At 36.4% G+C, this 24,155-nt stretch overlaps 1 non-coding gene across 1 annotated transcript; it reads right to left on the reverse strand.

Moving 5' to 3' along the window:
• Positions 1-13,921: 13,921 nt before the first annotated feature.
• LOC147494822 (small nucleolar RNA R71) lies at positions 13,922-14,025 on the reverse strand. Its single transcript, XR_015200616.1, has one exon. It is a non-coding gene; the product is annotated as a small nucleolar RNA R71 (small nucleolar RNA).
• Between the last annotated feature and the right edge of the window lie 10,130 nt (positions 14,026-24,155).

The raw sequence follows: 24,155 nt of genomic DNA on the forward strand, positions 1-24,155 counted from the left end.
TGTAGGTGCATCTTGGGTGCCTGTACACACCAAGTTATCAGTTAGCTATACCATAGTACCAAATATCCCGATATATCGTGATATTTGGGGATATCTATCCAGATTTCAGAAAAAGATATATAAATATCACGAAATATTTAGAGATATATACGACTGCAAATATTGGCGATATTTTAACGATATTTATGATATTTGTGATATTTGGAGATATTTGACGATATTTTGTGTATATAACAATTTTATTTAATATTTTCCATTATATTTTAAATAAATATAAATAATGTATCATGATATATCAAGAAATATCTATGATATTTGTCGATATTTTGAATATATCAACGATATTTGCATGTAAAACAATGTCAAATATCCCCAAAGAGGGGGATATATCCACGATACATATCCAGAAATTGAATATCGATAAATACCCATATCATGATATTTTGTACTATGAGCTGGACCATAGTACAAAATATCATGATATTATGGCAAAATATCATTATATTATGGCAAAATATCGACCCCTGGTTTATAGATATGTATTGTCTCTCTGTGGGGATATATTACATTGGGACATTTACAAATATTATAGATATATCGAGATATATCGATAAATATCCACAAATATCCACCGACGGTATTTATGACTACAAATATTGTGGCTATATCGATAAATATCGTGCAAATATCCACAAATCATCTATATTTTTTTTGAATGTGGTAATTACTTTTAATATGAACTACTCTCTAATGCTCAAAAATACAAACTAACTTATTTACACATATTTAGAATGGTTGTCGTTATAAAGTCATATTCCAAGTTTCAAATACAAATTCAAATATTTAAATATCACACAAGTTACTACACTGATTGTAACACCTCATGATTAAAAGATTAAAGAAATATTACAGGGCATTAATAGGATTGCGTTCAATTTTAATTAATTAAAATTAACGGTAAATCATCATTTTTTTTTATAAAATCCACAAGAGTCTTCTCTGTATTTTCGATATTTAAAACACATAAATTTTGTCATAACTTGAAAATCAAAACAATACAATTCTCATTGATCAACGTTCCTAAGATATATATATATATATATATATATAGCCCCCGACTCCTAGAAGGACCTTAAATAAGGACCAAATCTAAAACAACCACAACTTCACCTACAAAATGATTTAAAGTATAATTTTTTGTGCATATGATCTACTAACCATAAAGAACATCTCTACAAAAATTCAACTCGTTTGATAATTTTTAATATTGGCAAAAGATTATTGCAAAAAACTAAACATTTCTAGACCGTTAGATATTTTTTCAAAAGTGGACAACAATTTTTATCTAAGTTAGAGGATATCAAACGAGTTGAATTTTTGTAGATATGTTCTTTATGGTTAGTAGATCATATGCACAAAAAATTAGGTTTTAAATCAGTTTGTAGGTGAAATTGTGGTTGTTTTAGATTTGGTCCTTATTTAAGGTCTTTCTAAGAGCCGGGCTATATATATATATATATATATATATATATATATATATATATATATATATAAGAGCAAAAAACTGTAGTTTAAACCCTTTTATAATATTTATATTTAGCCAATTATATTATTAATAATATAGGTTTATCACTAATTACGTGATTTTGAGTATTTCAGGCTTCGGAGTTGAATAAATGTAAATTCGTTACTAATTAGGCACTAAAAGGAGCTAAAGTGATTGCTATGAAAGTTCTATGAAGAAAGCCCCAGTTTCATGGAGAAAAAGCCCTTAAAAAGCCCAAGTCAAAGCTGTTAAGTGAAAGTCAAACATGATTAAAAAGCTGAAAAAAATCAACAGAACTTTAGACTCAGACCTCGGATTTGGGCCCATTTTATATCAAAATGACCAGCTCAGAAAGCTCTTTCCAATTGTCCAGACCTTGACTCGATCAGCGAAGTATAAGTTGATAAAAACTCGAGCTACAGTAACACAAACAGAATTGGAAGTCTTGGATTCAACAAATTGGGGTTTGGACTTGATTTATGGGTCCATAACCTAGCCTAAAATTGTAAACCTAACCCTCTCCTATATAAAGAGGGTTAAGGCAAAACAAAACTTGGCTACTCCCCTCTTAGTTTAATTAAATTAGCTCTCTCTCTCTCTTTTTAGTATAACTTAATTTATGTTTTTTTATCCTAGCCATCATTACTTCAATCCAATTCAAGTTATTATTATGACTTCTTTTTCTTGCTTTCGTTTAATTATTCCAATAATATTAGGCTAATCCCCCCCATTAGAGGGAGTGATTATGAAGCCTAATGAGGAATATATTGCTTAGTAGAATTATTTAATTGTGTATGTATTTCAATGAGTTTAGTTTATTGTATGACTTCCAAAATAAGTATATAGTAAATTAAACTAGAGATTGTTATAATTAAGTTGAGAGACTTGGTTGTAATAATCCTACATGCTAGTAATAATGACTATAGAGATGTAGGTTGTTGCTAGGGATGATAAAGGTTGAGGCTTTAGGTTGAATCATTGCGTGAAAACCTAAATATGATATCCTTTCAATGAATAATTCGATTGTTGCATGAAACTAATTATTAGGTGGATTGATTACTCTTTTCTATACTTTCTTTTCCATCAAAACCCTATTTCTATTAATTTAGTTAATTTAGATCTATTTGAATCCATAGTATAATCGTAGAATATAAATCTTTCAACATAAAATTACTCTCACCATTGTTTATTTGTGTTTGATTAATTAGATTATATTTAGTCTTGATAGATTAAGAGTGGAACGAATCCTGACTCTCTATATTATATAATGAATTGAGAGTAGGAATATTGATCTAAACACTTGTTTATGTAATTGATTATTTGTGTTTACGCATAGATAGTTAGTTTATGTGAATTTGGCTTTATCAGTATATATATGTACTCCACTACTCCAGGTTCTGAAGTTGTGAGCGTCAGAAGTCTGATGCTTGTTGGCACCTTAATCCTGTTCTGATCTGGAAATGTCCTATTTGAGTCCCCTGGGCTTTAGTCAGGCTTCATTGAGCTTCACGTGGGCTAAAGTAGAATACTTCATGCATTCACACCATTCTGTGCTTAAATACTAGCTTTTTCATTATTTTTACGTTGAGTGTGAAAACCTGTAAAAACATGAAAATACAATTGTTTTATGATTATTAAACACATAATTAACCAACATGTTATATCTCTACGGGATTTTATATTACATTTATCAACACCCCCTGAGCTTGTTGCTACTATATATTAGCAACTTTTCTTTGGAAAACAAGATTGGAGCTAACAACTTTTGGACAAGGTACAAAAGAAAGCTATTATATTGTTTTTTATTGGGTAAGTGTCTATTGAAACTAGATTTTTAGAAAGTGAACCAGGTATTAGTTGATCAATAGGATCACTCCAAGCATATTGTGATATACTGATATTATGGATTGTGATTTCCTAATCTTTTCAATATGATCGAGGAATTATTTTGGGTACTGAGGTTGTTTGTAGTATGGAGATAATGACATTTATGGATTGCTAAACTTAGATGAACATACAAAGTTATGAACATCATTTAAAATTCATTTTATGAAAAAAAAAAGTTTTGGCGGAAGCTTGTTGTACACTTGTCCTAATTATTTGTAAAACTTGTTATCATTATCAATAAATAATTGTTTTTAATAAAAAAAAAAAAGTTTTGGTTGAAGCTTTCTACGGTAAGATTGTTGTTAGTCTTGAGAGGGAGTTTGAGTTATCTGCTCGTCAGAAAGCAATCATGAGATGTTTGCAGTTAGAACATCCAAAAGATTTTTTACTTGCTATTCCGATGGAGGGACTTGGATAATGTATGTCACAGGTGGAGTATCATGTCATTCTCCGGTACTGTCTTATGATTCCTCTGTATTCTGATGGTGGTCTTTGCCCAGCCTGTATGCAAAAAGAGTATATTAGATGCTTATGGGGACCATGCAGCATATTGTAGACATTTTTCGGGTTTTAAATACCGACATGATCATGTTAGAGACATTTTGTGTGATGGATTTTGGAGGGCTGGAGTACAAGTGAAGAAAGAAGTTCCTGTTAACTTTCTCACTGATCCGAAAGAGGGCAGATCGACATTTCAGTCTGCGGATGTCTTGATTTACAGTTGGTCTGAGGGAAAACATGCATGTGTTGATGTAACTGGAGTCTCTCCGTTGGTAGGGTTGGAGAATATATGGTGACTTTGAGGTGGGAGAAGCGAATAAGATAGCAGCGACAGGGAAGATGGAAAAGCATGAGGAAGCTTGCAGGGCTAACCAGTATTGTTTCATTCCGTTTAGTTTTGACACTTTCAGTTTTTTGGAACAACAGTCTGTTGAGCTCCTCAAGAGACTTCAGTTTTGACACTGGTTCTAACGAGTTTGTTTTAGAAGGATATGATTTGCTATTCAAAAAGACTTAGCTTGCGGTGCAGTTTGTTGCATGCTTGTCCTAATTATTTGTAAAATTCGTTATCATTATAAATAAATAATAAAAAAAAAAAAATCTAGCCCAGTGAATTATAACATAGCACAATTTATTTATTTCTAATTCTAATGGTTTTAGTTTGGTCTACATTTATACAATGTTTTGTCTACATTTACTTGCCAAATCATAATTGTTCAAAAAGAAGCCATATAGAGATTTTTTTTGTATCTTTCATTAATGTATAATATACATAGTGTACATTACTATGTATACTATATTCTGATTTTTATATATCCCTTATTCTTCATTAGTTTTGTTTTGTTTTAATTTCTTCACATGCATGAGAGTTTATGTAAGTGATTGTTGAAAGTTCAAAACACTATATATCGAAAGTTAGTGATTCACCCTAAACCCGTCTCATATGTGACCTACGATCACACTTTGTAATTAGTTATATTAGTTAGTATTTTCCCCTACTAATTTGGTATTTGGTATTTAGTTAATAACTCTTGGGACTTTTTGATAAAACACAAAAAGAGTTTATATAACAATTAATGTATTTAAATCAATTTCCTACTCTCAAACATATCATGTAATATAAAGAGTAAGGATTCGTTCTACACCTAATCAACAAGATGCATATGAATTCAACTAATTTAAACAAGAGAAACAATGGTGATAGTAATGTTTGAATAAGAATTTATAGTTTTTTTTTATAGTTTTTTTTTTTATAGTTTCTTCTGTGACTCCTTCTTTCCATGTCAAGTCGGATCTGTCTGGGATGACGATTTTCCCTAAATCTGTGAGGTTGACCTTCCCTGTTGGGTCAATCCCATCTAGGATGATGACTTCCCTACCAGGTCATACCTGTCTGGGATGGCGATTTTTCTCAAATTTGCAAGGTCGGCCTTCCCTATGAGGTCGGTCCTATCCTGGCTTGACTCTCTATCGTTAAACTCTTTTTCAATCAACTCTTTCAATTGTTGTTTTATAAAAGTTAAAGTATTGGCTTGAACAACTGGACGCCCCCGGTCATGCCCATGTGGAGAATGATACCTTCCATTATATCTTATTGGAGTTAGAGATTTTTGGTAGTACGCACGAGTAACTTTGATCGGTGATTGTCTTTCTATTTCTCTGATAACCAGCTTGTCTAGGTCGGTAGTCACCCTTGGCAGGATGGTCGGTATTATGATACCGCTCCTCCATGTCGTGTCGCTCCTGTCTATGATGTACGCCCTCCTAGTTATGTTAGATATATCTCGGATGGTGGCTTTCCATGAAATTGATTCTTTGAGGTAAATTTTCCTTACGAGATCGGATCAGATCTATCTAGGATAGTACTTATCCTTGCCAATATGATTTTCCCCATAAGTAAGGGGAAATTCAATGTGTGCACTATTTGATTGTGATTTAGAAGTAACGCATTATTGAGGATGATGAAGGGAATTTTCAAGACGTTCTCATACACTGAAACGGCTCACATCTCTGCGTGGTCGCCTTGATGTAGTTGAATTGGCAACATCACCTACCAACCTTTGTCTTTTTGCCAGCATCTTTCTCAACTTCCTATTCAAATTGTTGACTCTTCGTAACTCACACTCAACTGCATTAGGGGTGACATGGTTATTACCTTCACCTGTTCTATCAGTTGGTGTAAGAGTAATGTCCACATCCATATCCATGTCAACTGAAAGATCAACATGGACGAATGGTGGCCCACATGGATGATTACCTACTTGTAGGTTTTCTTGTTGCAAGACTGTTGGGGGTGGTGACAGCGTTTGTACTGATGTTTGCGGTGGCGGAGGCAGTGGTGTTGCAGTTTGATGTTAAGGATTGATTCTACCACTAGGATCAACAACTCGATTGTTCAATTGTTCTTGCATTTGCCCGCTTGAATTTTGAGGGTTGCGATTTCAATTAGCATGAGGAATATGTTGACTGATCGGTCTACTTCTAATGCTTACCATCTTGATTACTTCACGTGATAATGGATTCTAAAAAACCCACAGATGACGCCAATTATGTTTCGGCAATAATTTGTTTCAACACAACTAGAGCAATATGATGAAATATGCATTAAGAAATAGACGAGAATTGATGGTTGGGAGAGATAATGAAACTGAACCAAGATATGGCTGCCTACGTACCCAAGATATGTTCTCTAGGGATCGAGTTTCAACGTAGTTCTTTATTGTGAGAGAGAATGTGTTTTAATATGAACTTGGACATATTAAAGAAATAAACCAACTATTGGATGGGCTAAGGTTAAGTATGTGAGCTTAATGATCAACTCCCAAATGTCTGTTTTATTATCCGTATATTGCCGCATTACAGTCCCTCTTACGCTTAACGAAAATACAACTCATAACTTTTACTGCCTTTTTTAGGTTAAGGAGTATTTCAGACCACTTATCATAAAAGCTGCGTCTTAGCACCAAAAGGAGCCTTAATCACGTTTATTATGAAGACCAGTAGCTACTGTGGAAAAGTGCTGAAAAAATCAAGTCAACCAGTCAAAGTCAACAGTCAAAGGACTCAAATCAGAATACCAAAGATGGAGGCCCTTATTTCAAATTATGAAGACTTATCCCTAAACCTACCTTGGTCAAGAAGGCACTCATAAAGCAAAAGTGAAAGGGGCGAGGTGTCTAGTTTAGAATGGATGAGGGCAAATCTATAAATGGCAAAAGTAGGGGTATATAATAAAAAAGCAAAGGAGAGAGAACTCATCCATTGTCTTAGGATCCAAACCATTTGGTTTGTTTACTTTCTTGTCTTGTTTTTCAATTCATGTTTTTTATTTCTTGTTATTTCATTTCCTTTATTTCAATCAACTTGTTATTTCATTTTCTTTTTTTCAATCAAACTTGTTATTTGTTATTTGTTTCACTCTTCATCTTGTTTGCTTATTTCATTTTAATGTTTTAATCAATCTTCATTTCATGTTTTCAAGTCATTTTAATCAACAATCAAAACTTTCAAGTTTATTAGCTTAGAACCATTATAATATTCAAGAGTCTAATTTTCTTCTTCTATCTCCCTCACTCAAACTCTAAACAATTTAGGATGAACCTCAACTTCTAAAATCTTTTGAAGTATACTTCCACTACTACTAAAGCTTCACTTAACTACTCGACTAGGCCAAGTATTGGACTGGATTCGTGGGCTTAATGAGTGGGTGGTCTATACACTCATCTCAACATCTACATCAGTGTGAAAAGCTCGACAGTGAGTTCAACTCGAAGCCGAGACTGATGATCAAGGGTATTTGATAAGAGCCTAAAACTATAGTTTAAATCATTTAATAGTATTTCTATGTAGCCAATTATGTTATTAATAATATAGGTTTATCACTAATTATGTGTTTTTTAGTATTTCAGGCTTCAGAGTTGAATAAATATCAATTCGTTACAAATTAGGTGCTAAAAGGAGCTAAAGTGATTGCTAGAGAAGTTCCATGAAGAAAGCCCAAGTTTAATGGAGAAAAAACCTTTAAAAAGCCCAAGTCAAAACGGTTAAGTGAAAGTCAAACCGGATTAGAGAGCTGAAGAAATGTCAATAGAACTTCAAAAGGCCATATCTTTGGACCCAGGCCTCGGATTTGGGCCCATTGTATATCAAAATGACCGGCTCAGAAAGCTCTTTCCAACAATCTAGGCCTTGACTCAATCAGAAAAGTATAAGTCAGTGAAAACTTGTACTACAGTAACACAACCAGAATTGAAAGTCTTAGATTCAACCAATTGGGTTATAGATTTGATTTATGGGTCCATAACCTAAACTAAAAACCCATGCACGATTTTGTATCATTATATAAGATAATAAAAACTCTAAACTCTCTCCCTTCTATTAGTTAGAATAATTTAGTTATATATATCTCTCTCTCTAGTTTTAGTTTATGAGTTTAGTTTGTAGCCTCCATTATAACCTTTTAATAAAAACTTTACTTTATTCAATTTAATTAATTCTTCTTTATATTGTGTCTTCCTTTCATTATTTTAGTTTAATTAATCTAATTATATTAGGCTAATCCCCCCATCAGAGGGAGTGATTATGGAGCCTAATGAGGAATAGATTGCTTAGTAGAATTATTGAATTGTGTATGTATTTCAATGAGTTTAGTTTATTGTATGATTTCCAAAATAAGCATATAGTAAATTGAACTAGGGATTGTTATAATTAAGTCGAGAGATTTGGTTGTAATAATCCTACATGCTAGTAATAATGACTATAGCGATGTAGGTTGTTGCTAGGGATGATAAAGTTTGAGGTTTTAGGTTGGATCATTGTGTGAAAACCTAAAGATGATCTCTTTTCAATGAATAATTCTATTCTTGCTTGAAACTAATCATTAGGTGGATTGATTACTCTTCTTTATAACTTTCTCTTCCATCAAAATCCTATTTCTATTAGTTTAGTTAATTTAGATTTATTTGAATCTGTAGTATAATTGTAGAATAGAAATCTTTCAACAGAATATTACTCTCACCATTGTTTCTTTGTGTTTGATTAGTTGAATTTCTTTTATGTCTTGGTAGTTTAGGAGTGGAATGAATCCGTACTCTTTATATTACTTCATTATTATTTGAGAGTAAGAATATTGATCTAAGCACTTGCTTAGTTGATTGATTATTTGTGTTTATGCATAGATAGTTAGTTTACATAAATTTGTCTTTATCAAATGGCGCTGCTGCTATCTTAAACTCGTTCAAGATAAGAATTTAATTGCTTGAATCCAAGGGGCAATCCCCCATTTTCTACCCACCCACCCTTTTAATTTTTCATTTTTATTTCTCATATTTTCGTTACTTTTCAAGCTTGAAATTCACTGTTTTAAACTAAAAGCATGCCAGCCCTCCCTTTTGCCTTGCACAAAGCGCGCCTGTGCTCTCTTAAAACTGTAGACTCACAGTGAAGAATACTACGGTAAAGGTATTTTTAAATTTCTGAAAATTCTAAATATTTTCAGACATAATCTTTAAGGGGTTTTTGATTTACTGGAATTATTTCAGATTTTGACTAGTTGTTTTACCTAGTGAACTATTACCATCTTTACACTCTTGTATTTCAGTTTTCATGCCATTAGTTTCTAGAAAGACAGACGATTAGGGTTATTTAGGCAAGTCCAAAAATTCTAAGATTTTGGCAGGAGTATCTATCATAAGTCAGGAGTTTACAGTAAACCTTTGAAGAGTTTTTGATTTGTTTTGACCATTGATGTAACGCCCGTATTTAAAATACGTATTTATTTATTAATTAATTTAATTAATTATTTAATATTTGATTGGATTGGATTTGGGATATGTGGGCTTGGTTTCTGGGCCCAAGTCTGTGTTGGGCTTAGGTTTCAAACCCAGATATATATTCATATTGTTCTGGAGAATAGGGTTCTGAGATAATAAAATAATAAAAATGGAGGCGGCTTGTTTGCTCGAGCGTGGGAGCGCGATGACTCGGACTAGGAGAAATTTGTAGAAGGAGCTGTTAATACATGTGAGTGGTTATATTTTTAAATTTTCACCGAACCTACGGTACTGTCAGAGTTTTGGCTTCGGGCTCAATATATTTTTGGTTATGCTTACTGTCGATAATTTTTCCTCCTGTCGTATTGATAAACGATTAAATCTGAAACTATGTCGTATTGACTGTCGAAGCTTCATGGGTGTTAATGGCAGATAAAGCCCAATACCAAGAAATCGCCAGTACAATTTTATGTAACTGGTATTGTTGTTTTTTGTTTTTGTTGTTGACTGATGATGGGTTGTAGACTTGTGGTGAGGGGTTTGAGTGCTGTTGGGGGTTGGGAGCTTGGAGAAGTGTTAATGGCGTCGCCCCAGCAAAAGAACGAACTCCTCATGTTTGAGATGTTTGAACTTTTTTGATGTTGAATTGTTGGTTGTTGAGGTTTGAGTGATTATTGGAGTGGGTGGGGGCTGTCGGAGGTTGTAGAAGCCATTAATGGAGGATGAAGATTTATAGATCTAGTTTAAAGGGAGTGAGATTTCGGTAGCGAATTGAGTGGGGGCTTTTGTTAAAGTTGGTTGGTTTTTGATTTGGGTCAAAACCGCTTGGTTAAAAAGGGGTGGTGTGTGGAGAAGTGGTGGTCGATTTTGGTGGCTGGTGGAGCTGCTGGAGCTGAGGGAGATGAGGAAGAAGATTGTTTGTTTCGTGGGCTTGGGGCTTGGGCCTAAATCTTATTTTGTTTTAGTTGGGCCGACCTTATTTTCTTTTGGTTGGGCCGATTTTATTTTGTATTGGTTGGGCCTAAACACTAGTTAGTTGTTGGGTCGGATTAAATCTTTTGTTTTGGACCAGTTTTAGTTTAAGTTTTGGGCCGGTTTCAGTTTAATTCTTTGGGCCGAACCCATTTGTGTTTTGAGCCAGTTTCTAATTTGGCTTTGGGCTGGTCCATATAACTTAAAATAGATCCAATGGGGTCTTTAAATATTTAGACTCTTGGGTTTTGGTTTCGGGCTTTGATTATGGACTTTTGACTGTATAATTGTGCTACGTTTTTATATATTAAATTGTATGGATAAATCAAATGCTAAAATGGTGCGGAAGCCTGCATAATTGGTTAGTCATTATCTAAGAAAGATTTGACAGGAGATATAATATTCCTAAAACGCTATAAAAATGTTATGCGATATGTTTGAAGCAATTGTGACACTATATAATATGTTGGGATATATATATTAAATACAATTTTTGGAGAAATAAATGTATAAACGCTCCATTATTTTATCTGTGAGATGCTACTAGGAGGTAGTATAGTATTTGTGGATATTTCCCACGGGATTGTGGCTTAGTGCAATAATATATTGGCACGTGAAAGAATGAAAGCTGTTATGAGATGTATTGAAATAATTCTACATATATTTGGCTTAGTGCAATAATATATTTGACATGCACGTGATATAGTGATAATGTGGATTGTATTATAACGAGAAACGTTGAGCTTTAGTACAATTAAGTATACTGGCATGGGATAGAATAAGAATTATTCTGAGATATGTATGTATGACACTTGAATAAATTACGTAACGAAAATCCTAGAACCTAGCTACCACAACTCATGTGATTTGGCCCTTGTGATGGGCGTATGTGATATGATTGGCCCTTCTAGGCGTTTCAGTGAATCTGAATGGCCCTTCGGGGGTAAGTAATATGATTAGCCTTTCTGGCGTTTCAGTGAATCTGAATGGCCCTTCTGGTGTAGCCGAATGGTGGCTTGATTATTCTGTTTGCAAAATTAGAACGAGACGCGCGATATTTTATGCTGAATAATGGAAGTACTTGCATAATGGCTTTCGTGTGAGGGTTACCTAGTGTGCGGCATCCCGCTCAGGATAGTTACGCATGGAGTGGTTCATTATGTGAGGGGAGGCATGTGGATGTACATGTTCGGCGTTGGGAAGAGATTGTGGTAGCTAGGGAAACTAGGTAAGACATAGATACGACGTGATTTTAGGGACATGCAAAGAAAGCCTTAATTAATATAATTATGGTAATGTGTTGGTTAATGATATATCTTTAGATAGATGATTGTATATGGTTTGCAGAAGTGTGGGTCAAACTAATTACTTGGGCAGAGAAGACCCACTCTGTAATTGAGCATGAAATGCCGTAAGTATAAAATATGTTTGGCTGGTTATTAGTTTAGTTAGAACCTAAGGCGCCTCGTGGAGGAACTAAATGCCTTTTTATTATGCGTATGGTTTGTTGTGTGGTTAGTGGGAAGTTAAGGCGCCTCAGTGGAGGAACTACCTGCCTTACTTATTGTAGTTAAGAATGTTGTATTAGTTGTTGGAAGTTAAGGCGCCTCGGTGGAGGAACTAACTGCCTTATGGATTGTGTATGTATATGTATAAATATATGTTGTATTTTAGAGCTACTCACACCAGCATTTTTATAATGCTGACCCGATTTGCATGTTTGCTTATCGGGTGTGTTCATTAAATGAACATAGTTGATAAGTCTTGACAGGTTTAGTGTTGAAGAAGGTTGGTTGCTGCTTGTGGTTTGCGTTAGCGTTGCATTTCAGGATATGTTTTGTTTTCCCTTGAGGTGATATAGATTTTCAGTTGAGACAATGTTCTTTGTATTTTCATTTGTAAATTTAAATAAAGAGTTATTGAAAAGAGATTTGTAACCTAATCTTATTTGTAAATTTTTGTAATGAAGAAGACTTTTGTTTAAGTTAAAATTTTTATTGGTTTTTAATTATCCGCATATTTAAATTGTTATGGGTTTTTGGAAGTTGAGAGTGTGTCACACCTCGGAAATCGAAGAGTCGGGAACAAATATTGTTTTTCCGAATTCTATCGAAATTCGGGGTGTGACAATCGAACTAGTTGATTGTTTTCAGTATATTTTTGCAGTTTTGCAACACTTATTTTCTAAAACAACAGCTGATAAGGAGGGTTTGTAAAACTCTAATTGCTCTAAAATATTTATAGGAACCTGCATGATCTGTTAGAAGTCTCCAATAAAATTTTGGCGATTTTTGGCTCTGTTTTGATTGGTTAACCATTCGGTTGTTTGTGTTGTCTCCGAAAACTATTACATAAACTTTGCAGGGCAGTAGAAGGAATTTCATAACTCCAATTGATCTTAAATTTTACAGGCAACTTACAGGACGTCTTAGCAAACTACTGTAAAAATTTCAAATTTTTTGGAGTGCACCCGTGCCCTCTTAACCCTATCATTTGAGTACGTCTGCCCTCATGTTACTGGAAAACATTTTGCGAACAGTACCTTGAGCGCGCCCACGCCCTTGTTTACCCTATACTTGAGTGCGCCCGCGCCCTTTCTAAAGAAAGCCCGATTTTCACAGGTTAGTCACCGGCACTCATTTTGTTCATATTTATATATATATATTTAGTGTTTCCAACTTCTTAAATACATTGGGATTGCGTATACAAGACGCTATTCACATGCGTAGCAAGGAGGCATTCATGTACTAATTCTTTCACTCCTCATTTCTTCTATCAGAGGAGTTTTAATTCTAGTATAATCAGGCTTGTTTTTTGTAAACACAATACCACACGCCTATCTAGAATTTCACACACTACACCTACATCTATGACTAAAGACCTAGAGACTCCTCTCTCTGATTTTTATAAAGCACTAAACGATAGCCCTAAGTCATGCATCGTTCTTGCAGACCTAGTAGGGGATTTTTGAATTTCCCCAAATATATTTAACTTGTTACTAGTTTTCCATGGTTTAGACCACGAGAAGCCTTATCAACATATGCGTAGGATAGAACAAGTTCTCACTACATTCCATCATTCTAGCGTAAGTCCGGATCAAGTTAAACTTAGGGTGTTTCCATTCACCCTAGCCAATAAGGCGGCGTCTTGGTTAACTGCCCAAACGCCAAACTATGTGGACTCATGGGCTAATCTTGTTCAATTGTTCATGGAACAATTTTACCCACCACTGAAGACAGATGAAATACTTCAAAAGATTCATTTCTTCTGCCAGAATCCTCATGAATCCTTTTTAGAGGCCTGGAAGCGTTTCACTGATCTTCTCATTGAATGCCCGCATCATAATCTTTGCGAAAGACACGCTTGTTCGTGCCTTCTTCAAGGGGCTTTCACATTATCATAAAGAAGTTCTAGATATCATGAATGGGGGTAGTTTTCTTAGTAAAAGAGCCTTAGAGGCTTATAAATTCTTAGAAGATCAATCTAAGAGGAACAATAATTGGGGAGGTAATGACTATTCCCGCTCCACTCTTTTTTCTTTTGATGTTAAACCTGATCCCGAGCTTAAAACTCTTATCGATGCCTTCACTAAAAAGGTAGATGCCCTCTCTATTCAACAACAACCCACTCCAGTCATGAATATTAACTCTACTCATTGTAATGTCTGTTTTAGTCTTGAGCAATACAGGTCGGGGTCTGCATAACCCTAGCTTAACTCTTAAAAAAATGTCTGTTTTAGTCTTGAGCATTCCGACTTCTATTGTCCTCTTGTCTATGCACAACCACCACCACAACCATCAAACTTCAACTAGTTAACTTAACCTCAAGGACAAGGAAACTTAGGTGACCAGAATAGAGGTTTAGTGCCCATGAGCCAGAACTATCAACATCAAGACATGAACGCTCATCAAGCCTTAATTCCAGTTCAACCATCTACAGACAAAGTAGTAGTGACCTTGTTGGAAAAACAAAATCAAATTATGCAACAAAACTCCAACTTAATAAAAGATCAGCATGATCAAAACTCTAAAATAATGCAACAAACGATGCAAATGATGCAGTTTTTGTGCCAAAAGGTTATTGACATGTCTCCTAACCAAAATAATAACCAAACAGGCGTGTTTCCAGGTCAAGCAGTGCCTAATCCTAAGTCAACAAACACCGCCTTCGAAATAAACAATATTCACTGTAATGGTGATATAAACCATGGGGACCTACAGGCAGTCACTACCCTTCGTTCAGGTAGAGTAGTTGATAACAAAGTGACTATGCTTACAGATCGCCCGCAAACGGAAGTTGAATATGAAACCATACCGAATACTGTCATAGAAACTAAAGACCTTACAACTGTAGAAGTTATTCCAGTCTAACCACAACCAAAAGGTACAACCTTACTAAATACCACTATAGAAATTGATGATCCTACACCTGTAGAGGTTCCAATATGGACACTTGGATGGAAAATGGCTAAAGATAAAGCAAAGACTAATAATACTTTTGAACCTTATGTTAAATATAGAGATAAACCACCATATCCCCATAGACTAGTTGTGTCTAAAAAGGACGAGAATTTTGATGAGATTAGAGAAGTGTTTAAAAATCTGAATATAAACCTACCTTTTCTAGATGCTATAAAAAGTCTACCTGGACATGCTAAGTTTCTAAAAGAGTTGTGCACCAAGAAGAGGAAAACCAACATACCCAACGAAGCCTTCTTAACTGAACAATATCCCTCTTTATCTGAACATAATGGAATTATTAAGTATAAGGACCCTGGTCGTCCTACTGTACAATGCACCTTGGGAGATTACTTCATAACAACTGCTCTATTAGACTTGGGGGCGAGTGTTAACTTACTCCCATTTTATTTATATAAACAACTAGGTCTAACAAAACTTCAACCAACCAAAATAACTTTGTAGTTAGCCGATCGTTCTATTAAGTATCCTAAGGGTGTAGTTGAAAAAATTCTCGTTAAAGTTTAGGATTTTTACTATCCGGCCGACTTCGTTATTTTCAACACAGAAATTGCTCATGATTCCATTCCCATCATCGTAGGGCGTCCTTTCTTGGCAACCGCCAATGCCCAAATCAATTGTTAGGATGGCTCAATGACTCTTTCTTTTGGAAATTTTTATGTGGAAGTTAACATGTTTAGACAAAATCAGGGACAACTAGGTTTGCCTGTAAAAGGAGAAGTAAAGTCCATTGAGAGTTTTGTATATCATATTAGTGCTTCCAACGATCTCGTCCCCACACTAGTAGATACCTCTCTTATGGAAGAAGACAAATATCACAATTTCGACTCCTTGAACATAACTGAAATAGAGAAAGAAATTTCCACCCTGCCTTCCGACCCTATGAGAGATGGAGTCAATTTCACAATAGATGAGATAGATGAATTCCTAAAAGATGGAGATGAATATAATAATTATGTGGATGCGACCAAGCTAGATGAGGAATTCTATAAGTTTTTAAGAGCCTGTGATGATCCACCCTCTCAAACACTATCTAGAGCACCACCCGACCACCATTCACCTGAGCTAATTCCTCATAGAATCTAACCATTTTTTCCATTCCATCCTTTTAAAACTTATCCACATCCCACGTATTTTCCAAAACCATCTATTTTCTCACGCTCATTCACTTGGCCTCCCTTTCGTAAGAGGAAAAAGAAGAAACTATATGCTCGATTAGGTTCTTGATCCATCAGAATTCACTCCCATTCCACTAAGCCACGTCATAGGAAATCTTGATGCTTAATTCTGTTTGATGGTGCATTCTGTGTTAACTATTTATGAAAAGATCCACAATTATTTAAATTATTGATATATGGTAATCTGCATGTTAATACATATATATCACATTACGTCTAGGAATCTGACTTTAAAAGACCCAAGTTTTTGTACAATTCCACCTTTCTGGAGTATAGGCCAAACAAAAATTTTCAAACTTAAAAAGAGTTTTCCAATTTTGTTTAGGGGCGGCGTATTTTGGTATTTCATTTCAAAACTTTTTGCCACCCTTTGTCTGTCTTGTTTACTCCAATTTAGTTAGTACATAACAATTTAATTGTGTTTCATGTTATCATATCATCTTTACAATATTTTTGTTATAGGTACTTCCAATTTTTGCCACGTTTTTATGGTAAATTCTTTTCTTATCTCTTTACACTTTGAGGACAAAACGTTCGATTGTTTGGGGGTAGGATAGACACATTTGCAAAAATTAGGCTTTTTAGGATGTAAATTATGCACTTTTCTTTATAAAATATTAAAAATAAAAAAATATTGTTTATACTAGGCACTTTTTTTACCCCCCAATAAACATTGTATATATTAACAACTTATAGCAATAAAGGAACAGAGTCTACATCCAGCATACACTTCGGAAGATGCTGCATTTCCACTGATGATAAGTCCAACCAGCTAAAAGATGTGTATCCCCATTTGAAATCCTACTTATCCAGTTAAACTTATAGAATTCAAACAACTTAATATGGTTCATTACAGACTTGTGCAAAGCAGCTAATGTCCAAGAGCTATTAGTGTCCCTAAAAGTATTGATTACATTTGCACAATCCCATTCAAATAGATACTTTGCCCTCCTTAATCGGCTAGCCAGCAGTACTGCCACCTCTGCAGCCACCATCTCCACTTCCTCAGGTTCTTGTGCTCTGAACTTACGAACTGCTGTTCCCACCAGCTTTCCTTCATCATCCTATGCCAGACATCCCGCTCCAGCCTACCCTGTGTCCCTATGATAAGAGGCATCAAATCTAATTATAATACAGTTATTTGGTGTTATCGGGAACAAATGATCAAAATGATTTAAAGTATGAGGGTTAGAGGTAGTTATCTGGTGGTTTGATTCGATGAATTCCATAATACATTTGTCTGTTGCCATGCTGCATTTCCTAAGCAAGCTTCCTCTGTGGGCTGTTCTGTGCTCAAACTTGGATGCATTTCTGGACTCCCATATGCCATGAAGGAGGAGGCAGCTGAAGATTCCAGCTCTCCTTATGGGTTCCTTGTCACTTGTGCACCACTGCATGAATTGTTGCACCCAGTCCCTCAGACTATCTCCTTGAAGATTTTGGACTCTTAAGCTTAGCTCAGAGTTATACCAAGTTGCTCTGGTCCAGTGACATTCAAAGAACAGATGTTGGTCAGACTCTAAAGTTCTACTACAAAAAGGGCAAGCAAAGTCTCCCATCATCTTCCTTTGTCTCAGCAGTGATCCCAAGGGAAGAACTTTCATATAGAGTTTCCAGAGAAACAATTTTGCATTCGCATGAAGCTAAGCTTTCCATATTTAAGCCACAGTGCTCTGGCTGTAACTGGAAGAGCTTTTAGCCCAGCTAACTTTGTTTAGGTGACTGTATACAAACTTGACAGTCAAGTTTCCTTTCTTAGTGCCACACCACTTCATAATATCCCTCTAAGCCCCTTGTGGCCTGACCACCACCTCTTGGATCCTTTGGTTAATGAATGGATGGAACAGCCCAGCCAGTTTCCTAGTGTCCCATCCATTGCTATTGTCAAGGAACAGATCAATCACTTTCAGATTTTCAAGTAATGGGCCATCAACTCCCATTTCCTTGAGAGTGGTAGGTATCTCATTCCTCCTCAGCCAAGGATCATTTAGGACAGAAATGGTGGAACCACTTCCTATACTCCATATAAGCCCACTACTTATCTTAGAGAAAGTTTTATGAATGCCTTTCCAAAAGAAAGAAGTTGCCTCTGGGGGCCTATTAACATCCTTAATCCATGTTTTCCCATAGATACTAGTTAAAGTCTTTGTCTATAGGTATTCCAGATTAGTACCTGCTTTCCATGGTAGTTTGGAGAGCATTGCTATGTTAATATCCCTTGCTTTCTTGAACTCCAGCCCTCTAGAGCTTTTGGGTTTACAAAGATGTTCCCACCCAATGGTGTGAACACTGTTTGTTGTGTGAGCACCATTCTAGAAAAAGTCTCTGTGTGCTTTGTCAATCTTATCACAAGTTGACACAAGTAACAGATAAGTAGCCATGACATACAAAGGTGTGGCTTGAGCAACTGATTGAATCAGAGTTGCTCTCCCAGCCTGATAGAGCACCTTAGCTTGCCACCCTTTGATTTTATTGTTGACTCTATCCACAAGGTAATCAAAATCTTATGTTTTTTTTTCTTTGAAAGCATAATAGGAACCCCAAGGTATTTATCTTTTGGGGCAAACAGTTTCATACCCCATGAACGTTTTATATTTAATATGGTTCCTAAATCTGACATTCCTACTAAAAAAGATGCTAAACTTGTCAAAATTTATTTTTTGCCCAAAAGCCTCACAGTAATCCTTCAAAATGGATTTTAAATGCACACTATCCTCCATGTTAGCTTTAGTGAATATGATAAGGTCATCATCATATAAAAGGCGAGTGATAGAAGGGGAACCCCTCCTAATCTTTATGCCATGGACCTCACCATTACTTTCAGCCTTAGCAATCATTCTGGACAAAGCCTCAGTAACCAAAATAAACAGGTAAGGTGACAGAGGGTCACCTTGCCTCAGCCCCCTCTTAGGCTTGAACTTCTTCAGGGGAGAACCATTCAGGAGAACTTGGAAAGTAACAGTGGAGAGGCATTGAAAAATCAAATCTCTCCACCTCTTACTAAATCCTAAGTTCTCAAAGATATCATCCAGAAAAGTCCACTCAACTCTATCATATGCCTTAGCCATATCCATCTTAAGAGCTATCCAACCAGCTGTCTTGTTTTTCATATGTTTTATATTGTGGAAAACCTCACAAGCCAGTCCAACATTGTCTCCTATGCTCCTCCCTTTGATGAAGGCCCCTTGGTAAGGAGAGACAATTTTGTTTATGTAGCATTTAAGCCTATTAGCTAGCAACTTAGCAATTATTTTATAACTAAAATTACATAGGCTAATAGGTCTAAATTTGGACATATGATCAGGGTTAGCTATCTTAGGTATCAAGGCAATGTATGTTTCATTGAAAGATGGGTTGAGAGTTCCATTGATAAAAAAGTCTTTTACAAAAGCAATGATGCTTTGGCCAATGATATCCCAACACTCCTAGTCAAACACCCCTTGGAAGCCATCAGGCCCAGGGGCCTTAAGCTTGCCCATCTTTCTTACCACTTGCCAAATGTCCTCATTATTAGGAATAGCAATAAGCATCCCATTCTCTCTGTCAGTGATACAAGGCTGAAAAAGATTAAGAAAGTTGGAGTTTTGTTCTGGGTTGTCAGAGGAAAAGAGCTCAGTGAAGTAGCTATTAATGGCTACTCCCACTTCCTCCTTTCCCTCCTTCTAGTTCCCATCCTCATCTTTTTACTTTCTCAATCTTATTCTTCCTTCTCCTGTATATGGTAGAAAGATGGAAATACTTAGTATTCCTCCCCCCTTCTTTAATCCATTGATTGGTAGATTTCTGTTTCTAGAAATTTTCTTCTTTTGCATACCAATCAATCAGGGTTGATTTTAGCTCTCTAGCCTTATTGTGATTGGCAACATTTAAAGGTTTCATCAACACCTGAGCAAGCTGCTTTTGAGTTATCTTTATGTTATGAAAGATATTCCCAAAAACATGCTTGTTCCACCTAGTTAGATTTTCCTTTGCAGCTTGCATTTTAGATAACACATTACAGTCAGGTAGATCATTCAACATAGAATTCCACGCCTCCTCAATACAAGGCTTACAAGAGGTATCTTTTAGCCACATATTATAGAAGCGGAAAGGTCTATGAGAATGGGGTTCCTTTTTATTCATAGTGATATGCAAAGAAAGGTGGTCAGAAGAAGCATTAACAGAAGTGTTAACACTAGTGTGAGGAAAAAGAGTCAGCCTCTCAAGGGTGGCCAAAGCTATGTCAAGTCTCTCAAGGACATGGTCCCCTGGCCTTTTGTTATTATCCTAGGTAAACTTGGGGCCCCTGAACCACAAATCCACTAGGCCAAGGCCATTTATCAAGCTGTTGAAGTCATCCAGGTATTTGGTCCTCCTGCTCTTGCCCCCAACCTTCTCATCAAGAGATGATATGGCATTGAAGTCCCCAAAGAGGCACCAAGGCCCTGGGACTAAAAGGGAGACATCCCTAATCTCAGACCACACCCTTTGTCTCTTTCTAGGGACTGGATCCCCATAAATGAAAAAAACAAACCACACTATAGAGCAATTATACTGTGTAAATTTACCTGTTACTTGGTTCCTCGTAGCCCCAAGTATATGCAGTTGCACTCCTTCCTTCCACATTACTGCTAAGCCTCCACTAAGCCTATCTGCTAGCACAACAAAACATCCCTCAAACTTAATAGCTTTTCTGACTTCTTCTATCTTCCTACTATTCGCTTTTGTTTCTGACAAACACACTACATCTATCTCTAACATCCCAATTTGGTTCTTTAGATATTGAATCGCCGTGGTAGAGCCAAGACCCCAATAATTCCAGGCGTGGATCGTCATTAAGGTGAAGGTGGCTGTAATGGGACAGCCACCGCGAACCCTATTTTTGATCCAGACCCTGAGCTTCTTGTGTAACCACTTGAGATAGACATGTCCCCTGATTTAGCTTCCGAATGATTAACACTTCCAGTCCACGCACCACTATCAGATTCCTCTTCTTCTTGTGTTATAACCGGTTCCTCACAGGCTATCCTTTGGACCCCTTGATTTCTCAGATGTGAAGCATCCACCACCAAAGGCGTGGGTTGGGTCACACTATCATCCGATTCATACTGTTCCATGTCACCCCTTTGTTGTGGAGGCGTTATCATCCTGTTATCTTGTTCCATTTGCCGCCCACTTGACCCACTAGACAGGTTTATGATTTGTGCATTTGGTGGAATGAGTTTATATCCTTTGCCTTTCTTACGTATGTCATTTGCCATTAATCGTGCCTTTTTTGATCTATTCACCGCATTCCTCACCCCTCGTCCTAGCATGCCTTCCTCTTCCTTTTTTCCTTCCATATTATGAAACTTCCTTTTTTTGGTTTCTCCTTGCTCTGTTGGGTGCAGAAGTGGGTTGGGTGTTTGTTGGGAGAAAAAAGGGTTTAGATTTGCTCTAGATATGCTGTCTTTCCCCCTCCTTTGATTCCTTTCAACCAACTGTTTGAAAGCCTTTCCATTCCATCTGACTAGCCTAGCCGGCTTGAATTGTGTGCCTCTATCTGCATTGAATTCAACTTGGGTTCCTAAAGCATGACTTCTCTCAGCTACAGGGGACAGAATGGGTGTGGCTTGGAGTTCCAAGACATATATAGTGTTAGAGGGTGGCTGAGTAGCTACCTCCACCTGGTCTGGAGATTCACAAGTTTTGTTGGTGATTGTGCTCTCCGTATTTAACAAGGCTTCCCCAATTTGCATCATTTGGGCCTCCCCCCTTTGGCCCAAAATCTCAAGGCTCATATCCATACCTACTGCCATCCTAACAGGCTCTATAATTGGGCCTGGCCCATGAAGATTGTTTCCAACGGACCCAATGGACGTGGTCACTGACATGGCCTGGCTGTCCATATCTATTCCTCGGTCAGTAGTACCTTCTATGAAACTATTCGTATTGTGTCAGATGGGCCTGCCATACCATGATCTTCCAGACTGGCTTCTCCAATGGCTCTATCCATCTCCATTTCCCTTTTCTCCCTGTGTGTCTCCCTCTGTGTCAGATGCTTGTTCCATCGTTCATCTTGGCCACGTGTACCCTAAGTTGCCCCACGGCTGCGATATGTCTCGCCACTGGCCGCCGGTGTTTCATCATACCGTAACTTTTGTGGCATGCCTGAGAAGGTGATGGACTGTGTTCCTCTGCCCACTTTGCCATTATAGAACTTATTGGCTCTGATCAAACTAGTAAAGAAAGGCTTGATGTCTTTTGGTGATCCCCCACACTTGATAATATCATACCGGTATTGTGCTCGGATTCTGCATGTATGATGATCATAACCAATGACTCTACAGAAATAACAGAAGATATCTAATTTTTCATATTTGAATGTCACATGGAACATAGCTCTTGTTTCTAGTTTAATGTTTAATTCCTTTGTAAGTCTCTCCTTGATGTCCATATCTACTCTGATCCTAGCCACTGGTTTTTTGAATTCCAGTGGACACGAAAGATTGACATCCTTTACTTTCCCTATTTCTACTCCAATCTTTTCCACATTCTCTGTGTTGATCAGAGCCCTTGGTAGCCCCCAGATTTGCACCCAGAATTGCACTCTATCAAAGCAGTACTCCTCAATATCCTCTACTTTTTTCGATTTCTTCACAGAAAAGATATGGCCATGAACTACCCATGGCCCATTTTCAATCACAAACTTATGCTCGCTTTCTTGTTCAAATACTACCTTTACATGCTCTGGTGAAATCAAATCCATGGATATATATAGTCCCCTTAGTCTACCATATGCGGTGTAGCTCTTCCCCTAAATCTGTCAGAACTATTGGATGGCCTCCAAACATCTTACCCATCACTGTGAGCTGTTCATTCGTGTTATCCTCCTCGTTGCTGCTAACTAGTACTATCTCCTTTTTAGAGGAAAAAAAACTTTGTAGTTTCTGTTGTATGGTCTCCAATTTGCTTGCATTGCTTGAAGGGGACTCTCTTGTGAGGAACGTTTGCCTGCATTCCATCAGAGTGAAGGGAAGGTTTTACAAGTTGACTTGAATTAGGATTTAATTTTTGAAACTTAGATTAATATGTAGATAATAATCATTGCATCTTTTCATGAACATCTTACATGAGCATCTATGATTGTACTTGGCAGTATTTTTCTGAGACCTAGGTTAGAGTACTTAATATATATCCTGTGAGCATCTAGCCAAAAAGCCTATATGAATTAATATCTGAGTGATGACACAAGGGAGAAGTCAAATCCGAGTAGAGAAATCACACATCCACTTGTTTGATCACCACACCATATCCTAAGCGAGAATTTAGGCCCTCTTTGGATCGACATAGCCAGAAATTCACACCTATATGAAATTTATTATCCGCTAGTTGCCCCACTAAGCCTTTCATTAGCCTTTTCACAAACCACAAATCATTTACCCAATAAAACAAAATAAAAAATAAAATTAGCCTACCTATCTGGATAAGTATGAGAAATAGGATGAGTGAAGAAAAGAAAAGAGAAAGACTTGTGGAAAACCAAAAATTAGTTAGTTGCTTATGAAAAGAAAAATAAAAAAAAGTTTTCATCCAAAGAAAAAAAAAAAAAAAAAAAATAAAAACTCCAAAAATAGAATAAAAGGAGTCAAAAAGCCAAAATAAAAAGGCTAAGGATTGAAACAAAGTGTATAAGCAAAATAAGAACGAGGTTTTCTCTAATTACATAATATGAAGACCCTATTTTCTCAGATTTGTCTTTTTAAATATCCATTTCCTTCATTCTTTAACTAATACCTACGCCCTGTATCACCTAATAAAGACTTCTAGCTTAATTAGGAATAGGTTGGTGTGATAGTTAGTG

The sequence above is a fragment of the Coptis chinensis genome, chromosome 6, assembly GCF_015680905.1.
Source record: "Coptis chinensis isolate HL-2020 chromosome 6, ASM1568090v1, whole genome shotgun sequence".
NCBI classification, from domain to species: Eukaryota; Viridiplantae; Streptophyta; class Magnoliopsida; order Ranunculales; family Ranunculaceae; genus Coptis; species Coptis chinensis.